This window comes from Sciurus carolinensis (genome assembly GCF_902686445.1).
Source record: "Sciurus carolinensis chromosome 14 unlocalized genomic scaffold, mSciCar1.2 SUPER_6_x, whole genome shotgun sequence".
NCBI lineage: Eukaryota > Metazoa > Chordata > Mammalia > Rodentia > Sciuridae > Sciurus > Sciurus carolinensis.
Window position 1 is genome coordinate 7,130,851 of NW_025920104.1, and position 12,083 is coordinate 7,142,933.

The 12,083-nt window shown below is 36.5% G+C and overlaps 1 non-coding gene across 1 annotated transcript; it reads right to left on the reverse strand.

The window, feature by feature from the left end:
• Window positions 1-9,309: 9,309 nt before the first annotated feature.
• Window positions 9,310-9,412, reverse strand: LOC124973175 (U6 spliceosomal RNA). Its single transcript, XR_007106627.1, has one exon. It is a non-coding gene; the product is annotated as a U6 spliceosomal RNA (small nuclear RNA).
• Between the last annotated feature and the right edge of the window lie 2,671 nt (window positions 9,413-12,083).

Here is a 12,083-nt window from a genome sequence, read left to right on the forward strand (position 1 = left end):
TGCAGAAAATTTCTTAACATCTTGAATACATTCCTTTAATGAGCTAGCTTTTTTAAAGATACCTGGTTTAAAAAGCAAAACAAAAAAAAGTACAACTGTATAAAAAGATATGCAATCCCAAGCATCACAAATAAAACCTGGATTTTTCTGGTTCCTTCTCTATTAATTCCATTACAGTATTGTAATTTTTTTAAAAAAATTATTTAAGTACACGAAGAATATCTGATCTCATGAAGATACCTGGTTAGAAAGGGGAGGGATATTTTGATTTTTTCAGGTAATTGCATTTATTTTTTGATGTGACACCAACACTACAAATTGTAGTAACTAAAGGCTAGTCATGACATAGAATCTAAACTCCATTGATTTGTTGTGTGCTTCGAAATCATCTTTTAAAAATAGAGTTTTTTTCTCAAATGCATAGTTTCAAAGCATCATAATTGATCATTTGGAAAATAATGATTCACTGAGGTATACAGAATTTCACATGTTGACACATTTCATTACACATATGTGTGTGTGTTAAAAAATGTATTTGTTATTATCGCCACTGATGTCATTTATAAAAGCTTTTATGGAGAAGTATCAAGACCTTGGTTGTGGGTGGTTTTCTAAAATTCTGATTTTTTTTTCCTTCATCCAAAAATTTTTTAATTATTTTGGTTGTAGATGTATACAATACCTTTATTTTGTTTATTTATTTTTATGTGGTGCTGAGGATTGAACACAGTGACTCACACATGCCAGGCAAGCACTTTACCACTGAGCCACTACACCAGCCCTGTTAGGTCAATTTTTAATGATTTTTAATGATTTTCAGCAGATAATTAAAATTGTTATTCTTTTTTTCATGCAGGAGATTTTATTAATGGACAGGCAGAGTGTCTGCCCACAGGGTGAAAGAGAGAGAGAGAAATAAGAGAGAGAGTGAGAGTGAGAGTAAGAGTAAGAGTGAGTGAGAGAGTGAGGAGGAGAGAAAGTGAGTGAGAGTGAGGAGGAGAGAGCTAAAATTGTTATTCACAGAGTAAAAAGTTCACTTTGTTAATTTTCTTTGATTTATTTGCTAGACATCTAAGTTTGAATTCACATTGTTGTGAATATTATTGATAACATGGTTGGTATCAGCTGACTTTCAGGTAGAAAAGATGTTCTGTTCTTATGAGAAAAGTGACTTGTTCAGAATTATCCAAGTGCTTTTCTGCAGGACAGTCATCTTCATCATATAGTTGGTACATTTTTTGAGGACTTTCTTTTTGTTTGGAAAATTGAAAAGATGGGTATTCCCCGATCAGGGTTTGATAATCATTTTTACTGTTTTATTAAAGACATTCTTGTGCTGGAAATGTAGTTCAGTTGGTAGAGTGCTTGCCTAGCATGCATGATGCCCTTGTTTGAATCCTCAGCACCCCCCCACACACACATACACACACAAAGATATTCTTAAGTAAAACTTACCTTTACTTGAATACAAATAGAACTGCTGGTAAAGTTTGATTCCACTGCCTTGATTTATGCTATGGTGTCACTAGTTTTATTCACTTTTGCATTATCAGTACAAATGTCAACACAGTGAAATAGGCAAATAATTCATTTTATTAGTATAAAATATTTTTGACTCTCAGGAGATCTACAGAGCACACTTTGAGAGACTCTATTCTAAAAAATTAGCACATTTTAAGAAGACCTTAACCTTCTTAGTATTACTAAATACTAGTTCAGATTTGCAATTATTACAAAATTCTTTAAGCAGTTTTTTTGTGAGCACTTTTCATTTCTCTGGTTATACACAATGCACAGTCACACTATTCATGCAATCATACATGTACATAGGGTAATAATGTCTGTATCATTCCACCACCTTTCCTGTCCCCATACCTCCTTCCTCCCATCACTCCCCTCTGCCTAATCTAAAGTTCTCTCACTCCCATTGTTGATCACTATTCACATATCACAAGAAAACATTTGGTTTTTGGTGTTTTTGGATTGACTTCTTTTTCTTAGCATGATATTCTCTGGTTCCATCCATTTACCTGCAAATGCCATAATTTCATCCTTCTTTAAGAAGGAGTAATATTCCATTGTGGTAAGTATATGCCATCATTTCTTTATCATTCATCATCTATTGAAGAGCTATTGTGAATTGAGGTGCTATAAATATCAATGTTACTGTGTCCCTGCAATGTGCTGATTTAGGTTCTTTGGGTATAGACCTAAACCATGGAGTGGGATGACTGGGTCAAATGGTGGATCCATTCCAGTTTTTGTAAGGAATCTCCATAGTGCTTTCCAGAGTTCTGGCATGAATTTGCTGTCATACCAGCAATGTATGAGTTTTCCTTTTCTCCCACATCCTTGACAACACTTATTATTGCTAATATTCTTGATAATTGCCATTCTGACTGGAGTGAGATGAAATCTTAGAGCAAGTTTGATTTGCATTTCTCTAATTGCAAGAGATGAAGTACATTTTTTCACATTTGTTGATCAATTGCATTTCTCTGTGAAGTGTCTGTCCAATTCCTTAGTCCATTTATTGTTTGGGTTATTTGACTTTTTCTTTTGGTGTTAAGTTTTGTGAGTTCTTTATATATCCTGGAGATTAGTGCTCTATCGGATGAGTGTGTGGTAAAGATTTTCTCCCATTTGGTAGGCTTGTTCTTCACGTTACTGAGAATAAGCTTTTTAGTTTGAATCCATCCCATTTATATATCCTTGATTTTACTTCTTGTGCTTTAGGAGTCTTGTTAAGGAAGTCAGATCCTAAGCCAACATGATGGAGATTTGGACCTTCTTTCTTTTATTATATGCAGAGTCTCTGGTCTAATTCCTAGGTCCTTGATCAATTTTGAGTTGTGTTTTTTGCAGGGATATAGAGGTTTAATTTCATTTTGCTGCATATGGTTTCCAGTTTTCCAAGCACCATTTGTTGAAGAGGCTATCTTTTCTTCAATGTATGCTTTTGGTGCCTTTGTCTAGTATGAGATAACTGTATTTATGTGGGATGGTCTCTGTGTCTTCTATTTTGTACCTTTGTCTACCTGTCTATTTTGGTGCCAGTATCATGATGTTTTTGTTACTATAGCTCTGTAGTATAGTTTAAGGTCTGGTACTGTGATGCCCCCTGCTTCACTCTTCTTGCTAAAGATTGCTTTGGCTACTCTGGGTCTCTAGTTTTTCCAAAAGAATTTCATGATTACTTTTTCTATTTCTATGAGGAATGTCACTTGGAACTTTTTTGGTTTTTTAATCAGGATGCAAATAAGGTCATGTTTTGCAATTGATATGTTTCTTAAGTCCTTTCTAAAAATAATCTAGAGGTTGACCTCCATCCTTTTCTTCTTGTACATAGTGGAAGAAATAGGACATTTTATTTTGGAAGGTTTCAAATAGTCTGGGCTTTGCTAACTAATCTCATGGCTATGTTGTTCTATAAAGAGCTAATCTGATCAAAAGATTTGATGATACTTAGGGTTTGAGGTTTTTTTTTAAATTTGTCAGACTTTGAACTCAGTGTGAAGTAGCACTGAGCTACACCTGTAACTCTTTTCATATTGAGACAGGGTCTCACTAAATTGCTGAGGCTGGCCTTGAACTTTCAATCTCCTGTCTCAGGGAATCAAATTTCTGGAATTACAGGCATGTGCCACCATGCCTAACCTCAGGCTTAAGGTTTTGACACTAATACCTCTTAGGTGGTATTATGTACTTACAGTATCTTGTCACCTTTCTTTTTTATGATTTAAGTAGTTACTGATGATCACTGCCTTAAGTCCTTGATGAAAAAGTGATTTCAAACTCATGAGATTCTAATTCTTATCATTCCTTCATTAGCTGAATTACTTCTCAAACCTTTGCTTCTTGTTTCTTTAACTAGTTACCTGGTATGTAGTTCTTTTGGTAAAGGCAGGATAAATGCTTGATTATTTTCCTTAATTTGCCAGTTTTCAAAATAATGAATTTGTTGTTCAGTATTCTTCAAAAGTGAATAATGACTTTTCTTTTTCAGAAACACAAAGGTGACTTCTGTTCCAGAGGCCCATTAGTGGGAACTCTTTTTTCTTTGTAATAATGTAAACCCATTTGTTTTGTTTAATGTATTTTATGTTAAGAAAATTGTTATTATCCTCTGGCACAATGTATTTAATTTGTGTATTGGGGAAAACTGTAATCACTTACCTGTTTTTCTATTGCATTTGCCAACCTTACATTTATCATTTCAGGTGTTCCTTCCTGGGAGACTCATTCATTGAGAAGCTGCTTTGTTTAGATTTACTTTTGTAATTCACATTTGATTGTAGAGTTGACCTCTAGAAAATTAAATGATAACACAATGAGCCTATACACCAAGGTCATCTCCATTCCTTGGTGGCTCAAGGTGAGGTAGAATATCATGGCAGAAGAGTGTAGCAGAAGGTGAAGCAGCTTACTTGGTGAGCAGGTAGCAGAGAGACTCCAATTGTCAAATACAAATATATACCCAAAATCCATGCTCTCAGTTCCCACCTCCTCCAGCCACACCCCACCACTTCAGTTACCACTCAGATAACTGCTATTAGGGGATTAATTCACTGATTGTTTTAAGATTCTTACAACCTAATTGTTTCTCCTCTGAACCTTCTTGTATTTTTTCACACATGGGCTTTTGGGGGACACCACATATAACTGTAACACTAGGGTATATAAATTGAAGTTGGATTCTCTTTCTTTACTAATATCATCCTTAATCTTTGCTATTAGTCAAGGTTGTGTTTATAATTTTAAAAAATACAAAATAATCTGATGTTTTCCCCTCAATAGTGATGGTGGCCGGCATTTTGGAGAAATGGAACAAGATTGTCAGATTGCCCATGGAGCAGACCAGTTTTTAAGACAAAGTTTGTTTCAGGCATCAGATCCATTTCAGGTTCATGTTTGCAATCTTTGTGTAATAATGGCAGTTGCTAACACCAGGACCCATACATATGAATGCAGGGGTTGTCACAATAAAACTCAGGCATGTATAGACTTGATCATTTTTTAAGGTATAATCATGTTGGGCTATTGATACAGGCAGACTAAGTGTGGTGGAACAGGTTGGCCTTTTCCCAACTTTGGTAACATAGCCTCTGTGAGATGCCTAGTTTTATACAAGGAAAAAGACTTATTTTTCCAAGTCAGTGGAAGTTTGATAATTTATCCAGACCATTCATTGTTTTGAAATAATAAGGCTTTCCTTGCACAGGAATTTTAAACAGCAAGTTTTTCTTAAACCTTTTGAGGAGGGTGAATGCAAATTGTGTCTGGAAAAAAAAAAGCTAGAAAATATCACAGAATATGGCTAGGGGAAAGAAGTACCCTGAAGCAAGGTGGCAGGATAGGTGAACACTTCTGTGCTGCTTGTTCACTTGTCAGCTATAATATCAAATCCTTTCCTTTTTCTGGGGCTTCAGAAGTGGGGTCACTGCATACAATCCTGCTAATTACTACTTATTTTTTCCTTTTCAGATTTCTTTGGTGTGAATGCCTTATGCATGCAAGCTGTTGTTCCAGGAACTTAAATTTATGAACACTGCACCTTGAATGATGAATGTTTAGATCTTTAAAGGATTCTCAACCAGATTCTTGTAAATGTCCATGTCTTGCTGGGCACAGTGGTACAGGACCATAATCCCAGCATGTGGGAGGCTGAGGCAGGATGATGGCAAGCTCAAGGTCAGCCTCAATAATTTAGCAAGACTCTTCCTATAGATAAGTAAATGAATAGAACTGGGAATGTAACTCAGTGGTGGAGCACCCCTGGGTTTTATCCAGAGTACCAGGAAAGATAACAAAAAAAAGTGTCTTATTTCTATGACATAGCTTTAAAAGAATGACAATGTATTCTGTTGCAAAAGAAAACATTTTATTTGTTTTGTTTAATGATATGAAAGCTTTTCTTCTGTAAATAGACAATAAAGTTTCCTAGATAGTCTTAATGTGTTGTCTTTAATTGGTATTTCTCTGTGTTAAAACAAGTGAATATAACATTAGTGGATTGGATTACAAAAACTTGTTACTAGGCAAGAACAGGATTTTAGTTATCTGGGACTACTTTTAGCTATTGTTGAGTAATGTATTTTTTAGGCTTATTCAACACCTTCATCTGTTAAAAAGATAAAAATCAGTAACATATATGGATATGGTTGACTTTCTGATTAGTAATTACTTCAGTGTTACAGACAAATAAAGATGCTAAAATGCAGGAATAAAGGGTAGGACATGCTGATATGCACTCACACGCAGTCCCAGCTACTTTGGAGACTGCAACAGGAGGGTCTCTTTAACCCCGGAGTTCAAGTCCAGCCTGGGCAACATAGCAAGACACCAACTCTTTAGAAATGCAAAACAAAAACATTTGGATAAAGGATAAATGGGTAATAGTATAAATGACATGCTGAAGTCCTCTGAGAAATTTTAGCTACAAAATGTTAGATATGGAAAGTAGTTCTGCTGTATTGGTCTATGTACAAAAGTGGACCTTATTATAAGCCTGGAAGAGGACATTTCACAAACACCAAGATGAGGTCCAGCAAGCCTAAGGAATTTTCTTTTGTGGTTCAGCTTTCATTAAAAAATTCCACATGTGTAGGAAAACTTATGGGAAATAGAAGCCATTCCAGTCAGGTTTGAGTTTTGACTCTACATGAAATGTAAGTTGAAAACCTCTAAGACATAATATTGGCCTTTGTCAGTCATTCAAATATTCTTTTGGAACCATGTTATCTACATTTTAATGGCATACTAAATACCCTTGGGGATTCCTGAACTAACTGAATTTTTATTAATAGTTGTGTTTGATGCTTTGATTCTTGGTTCTGTTTATTAAGCAAAAGCACTAGTCATTCTTTTGAGTGCCTGTGAGATTGATTACATATGTTTTTTCCCTGGTATTTTATGTAAAGCATCAACCACTGTAATATCTGCTGAAGTGGAAACTTTCCTTGGGAATTGGATGCATGACACTCAATATTGTCCAGCATCTTCCTTACTTAGGGGAGATACCTGAGGAGGAAAGAAGCATCTTTGTTTCCTCTGGTACTCATTTTTTCCCCCTAGTACTTTCCATGACATCATAATTTCCTAAGATGACCAAGGGATTTGTAGCAAAGACACTGCTAGAATTAGTGCAAATCCTGTGCTGGAAGACTTACTGTCTGTTCAGAGGATTCATACTCTGAGGAAATGTCACTGGCAATTTTTTTTTATTTTAGGATGGGCACAATATCTTTATTTTATTTATTTACTTATTTTATGTGGTGCTGAGGATCAAAACCCATTGTCTGATGACATGCTAGGCAAGTGCTCTACCACTAAGCTACAACCCCAGCTATTATAGTCAACTTTTGAAATAGTGCTGAGGTTAAAAACTGGGTAGGTGCACATGCCAGTTTGAGGGAAATCTTGATAGGTGATATTTTCTGAGTAATATCTGATTATCAAAGGTCAAATGAAATATTTATTAATCACTACTCAAAATAATACTTGGGTCATTTAGTTTCCTATGAGAATTTTGCTTTGAACTTTTAGGGAAAAAATTGAGTTCTCATTAATTCACTGGTTGTTTCTAAAACATCCAACTTCAACATTTCCTTTAGTTCTCTTTGAATGGGACCAGTGAATTTTTGGTCAGACCATTCCAAGGAGATGTGGAAGAGGAAGTACTTTTAGGCTGTCAGGACATTGGGTACCTTTGACAGGTCTCTGTGTGTCTAATCCTAAGAACAAAATTCTTGCCAGCTCTTGGTATACACGAACACACAGGTAGTTCATGCTTTTCTGGGCCACGCTGGGTCTGAAAGGCAAGGTTTTCCCAGTCCCCAGGCAAGAGTTCTGTCCTTTGAACTTCATACTGAACCCTTTGTACCTGCAAAAACACAAGGAAAGTCAATTCTCTGCATCAAAACATCAACTTGGAAATGGTTACATTGCCAGAATTGCGCATGATGGTCATCAGACGTCATTGGGTTAAAACCAGCACTTTACCTACTTGTTCCTTTTCCCCAAATATTTACAAAACAGATGTTCTCTTATATTTCCTCTGTTCCCAATATTCACAAAACAGAGGTCCTCTTATATTTTCTGTTTTTCTCTAAGCAGCATGTTTCAACCAAAACTAATGTACTTCTCTACAAGCTTGGGAAATGCACAAGGTCAGTTTTTTCTGCCACTGGTTCTATCACTCACCCAGGCCCTTAGAAATTCTCCTCAGTGCTTGGCCTTTCCTGCCCAACAGGACATGTTAGATTGACAAACTGTAACCCAGTGCTAGTTTTATTCTTGGTGAGCTTGGGGCTCTTCCTGTAACAGCCTAAGAAATGGATAAATATAGCTCGAGTCCAAATTAGTTCTTTTTACTTTTTTCTGAGGGCTAAATATTCATCAAATAATTTACAGAAGACCTGAGGTCAAAAAGTCCTGTTAAGTACATGTTGCTATCCTTGTTCTCTTATGATAAAACTTTCTGCCTATTTCTGTGCATGTCATGAGGAGATTCAGAAGATGGGTTAAGAGAAAATTCAGTTAGTTTAAGGCCAAAATGAATACCATCCTTACTTTTCCCTTCATCTTAAAGTTCACTATATAAGCTTTGGAAAACAGAAGAAATTGTAGTCCCTCCACCTGTACTCCTTAGCAACTTAGTTACAGAGTACAAAATTTTAAGGTTTAAAAAAAGATACAGGAAGTGATGTTTGTTCATTCTATCCTAGGTGTCTTTTAAGAATCAAGTGAGTGTTTATTGTTAGTATCTTTGTAATTAGGAAGGATTTACAATTTCAGAGAGGTAGTTTCCTTTACATTTTCTTCTATGCCAAAGTCAATGTTAATTTTTTTTAAATGGAATTTTCTCACATTGCTACCATTAGCAATCTTTCTCATATGAATGTTTATGAAGACAAAATGGATAAGTGCTATGTTTTTCTTTTAGTTCTCCAAATAACTGGCAGAAATGGTGTGTGTTAGTAGCTTTTGAATTACTTACTTAAAAATGGTCTTGGCGCTGAGGGTATAGCTCAGTGGTAGAGTGCTTGCTCAGCAGGGGCAAAGACTGAGTTGTGGCCCCCAGCACATGCAACATGCACATGCACACAGAAAAATAATCGGATCTTAATAATTTGGGATAAGTAGTAATTTGGTTCAGTGGCTAAAGTAATATCTGTGGCTTTTATTTATGAAATCCCAGAATTGTATAGATCTTTAGTGGTGGATTTACTTTTGAGAAATATCTTTGTTTTAATGCTTTGGGAAAGTGAAGATAAAAAGCATGCATTTTCATCTTTTTATTAACTGATTAAAAATATGGAATGCTTCATGAATTTGTGTGTCATTATCGTACAGGGTTACATTAATCTCTGTAGCATTCCAATTTTAGTATATGTGCTGCCAAAGCAAACACTTGTATAAAGGTTTTGTGTATGACCAAAGCAAAAACACTATAGCATAAATGTACTGGATCTTAGCAACTGAGTAGTTGATTCCTGCCATTGCAACCTGGTGAGCATCATCTTCGTCAAGAACTTGCTGATGATTTAACCCCAAGAGCATACTTGTGAGAACAATCTGACCTCTTGGTTCTTGAGAGTTGACTTATCTCAAGGAACACCTCCTCTTAAGAAATGCAGGTGACTGGTGAAGCACTGCTAACTTTCAGTGCAGCTCCATGCTTAAAGTCTGATTGGAAAAGGCTTGTGTGTCCAACTGGTACTTTTTCAACTGTGCTGATTCTGTTGATGAATAAGGAGAAAAAGTTGAGACCAGGGAGGGTTAGCATATTCAAAAGAGTTTTTTTTTATTTTTATTTCTTTTTCCCTGAGCCATGGGGGACTCAAACCCTAGCACTTGCACATGCAAAAAATTACCTATTTCTTTAGCACCAGAGGAACCCCTTTTAGTTACCCTCTAGATCCTCTATGTGTCTGAGTCTCTCAAATTCTATGCTGAAAAACCAGCCCCAGACAAAGCTGAAAGATTTCTAATGCATTCTTCATTTTCCTTTTCACAGCAATCCTGCAAGAAACATTTTGTGCACATCATTACCCACAATCTAGGGGTGTGTCATGAGGGGAAAAGTTTATCCCTGTCTATTGAAGGAGGAAAAGAGTTGTAGCTGATCAGTAAGCAGGAAATGATGTCAGTGAGCATGGAGGCCAGAGTCAGGGGAAAGGCAGGCATATGTGGGAATTAGAATATGCTCAGGTTGTTAGTATGAAGGCCATCAAACCTGTGCATAAAAGCAGACTCACTATCTCTGCCAATCTACACTTCTTACCTTGTCTTCTTGGGCTATTCACCCAATGGTAAGAGGATGGACTGAGGTTCATTCACCCCCTTCTCCTTTTGGGTCAGTTGCCAAACCATCAACTGGAGTGTTCAGGGACTAAAACTGACTTAAATGGTTCTCAGCTTTCCTGCTCATCAGTACTTGGTAGCATGGAATGAGAAAAGTACCATCCACTTGAGTTTGCTCTTGACAGATTAGATTGAGGCACTCCCAGAGTGCTGTTGATTTTTGGAGTTCTAAATGGAATGTTTGAGCATCAGACACCAAGCTCTTCATGGGATATTTCCTTGGCTGAAGTCTACTCTGGACAGAGCAGATAGATATACCACTAGGGCCTGGCAGATGTCTGTCACTGCTGTGTGTCTGGATCTTGGGAACTTACCAAGATTTCTACTTATAGGATAGAGTAACCAAACATCTCAGTTGGTGGGGGTGGAGGGTACATCAGTACCTGAACAGTGCACTCACACAAGTATGGACTTCCAAGTTCCAGTTCTCACAAGCAATAACTTGTTCCCATTCAATCTCCCAAACTCTTCAACTGGTTGTCCTCACTACCAGACTCAAAAGGAAAGCAGGCTGCATGCCCTTCTGTATCTCATTGTGTATAATCTTCTCTGTGCCTACTTCAATAGCATTCCACCAGGGTCACCCTGGGCCACATGGTAGGCACTCTAGGACTTTCACAGCAGTGAATTCAGTTGCAACCTCCACATGATGGCTCTCTGCCACAGGTCTCTGCTCACAAGTTGAGAAATGTGGATCACTTGTGAGCTAAGTTCAAACTGCCTTTCTGCTCTATAGCTTTTTTTTTTTTTTGCCAAATATGACCACTATGTTTCTCTCTCTTTCCTTTTCCCACAATGCCTGCCTGCCAGGCTTTGGTACTGTCACTGCCATCAGGCAGAGTGCTGATGCATCCTTTCTTGCCCTCTATTACAAAGACCAGACTATCTGGGTCTCTTCAAGTCTCTGTGTCTAGCAGTGAACTCCCTCAGACACTTGTGTGGTTGTGTAGCTGTTCTTCAGCTACTTCAATTCTGAGCCACAGGAAAACTAAAATGTAGAGTTCCCAAATATGCTGCCCTCTTAGCTTTTTTAAAACTTTAAAAACATAGAGTCTATTCTTTATTTATTAAAAATAAATCTTACTCTGTTTTCTTATAAGGGAATTTCCCCACATGAAAACTTTATACTGAGAAAACATGATGTATTTACATGGACTAGAAACTATAATGACTAGAAACAGGTGAGTGTGCATTAGATTGGTGCTTTGTTGGAAATATCATATGTATAATTTTATTAGATTATTCTCATTTCAATTTCCTTAATAAAAAGATGACAGAAAGAGAATATACTAAAAATGGCAAGAAGGGAAGAAACAATGTTACCCAAATCAAGGAACATTAACTGTCAATGAAAAAATGTTAGTTACACCAACTAAGAAATAAGGATATGTTTTAGAAATAAGTTCTTGATCTACAGAACACATTTAATGCAAGCTTCCGAGTTCAAAATATTTGATGATTCTTTGGCAATTTTAAATTTATTACTTTTTCTTATCTATATTCCCCAACAGAATTTAAACAGAAGAAATAAAAAAAACATTCTTTGCAACATCTCCAAAGATTTTCTTGCATTTTGATATTCTAAACAAATACACATTGCCTGAAATACATGTGTGTCCAAATACACAACAGTATGTAGGAAACAAGAACTTAACACGCTGCTTTTACCCAATGGGTAACAAAAAGCAGGATAAAACATCTTGGCATCTCTGCCTCCA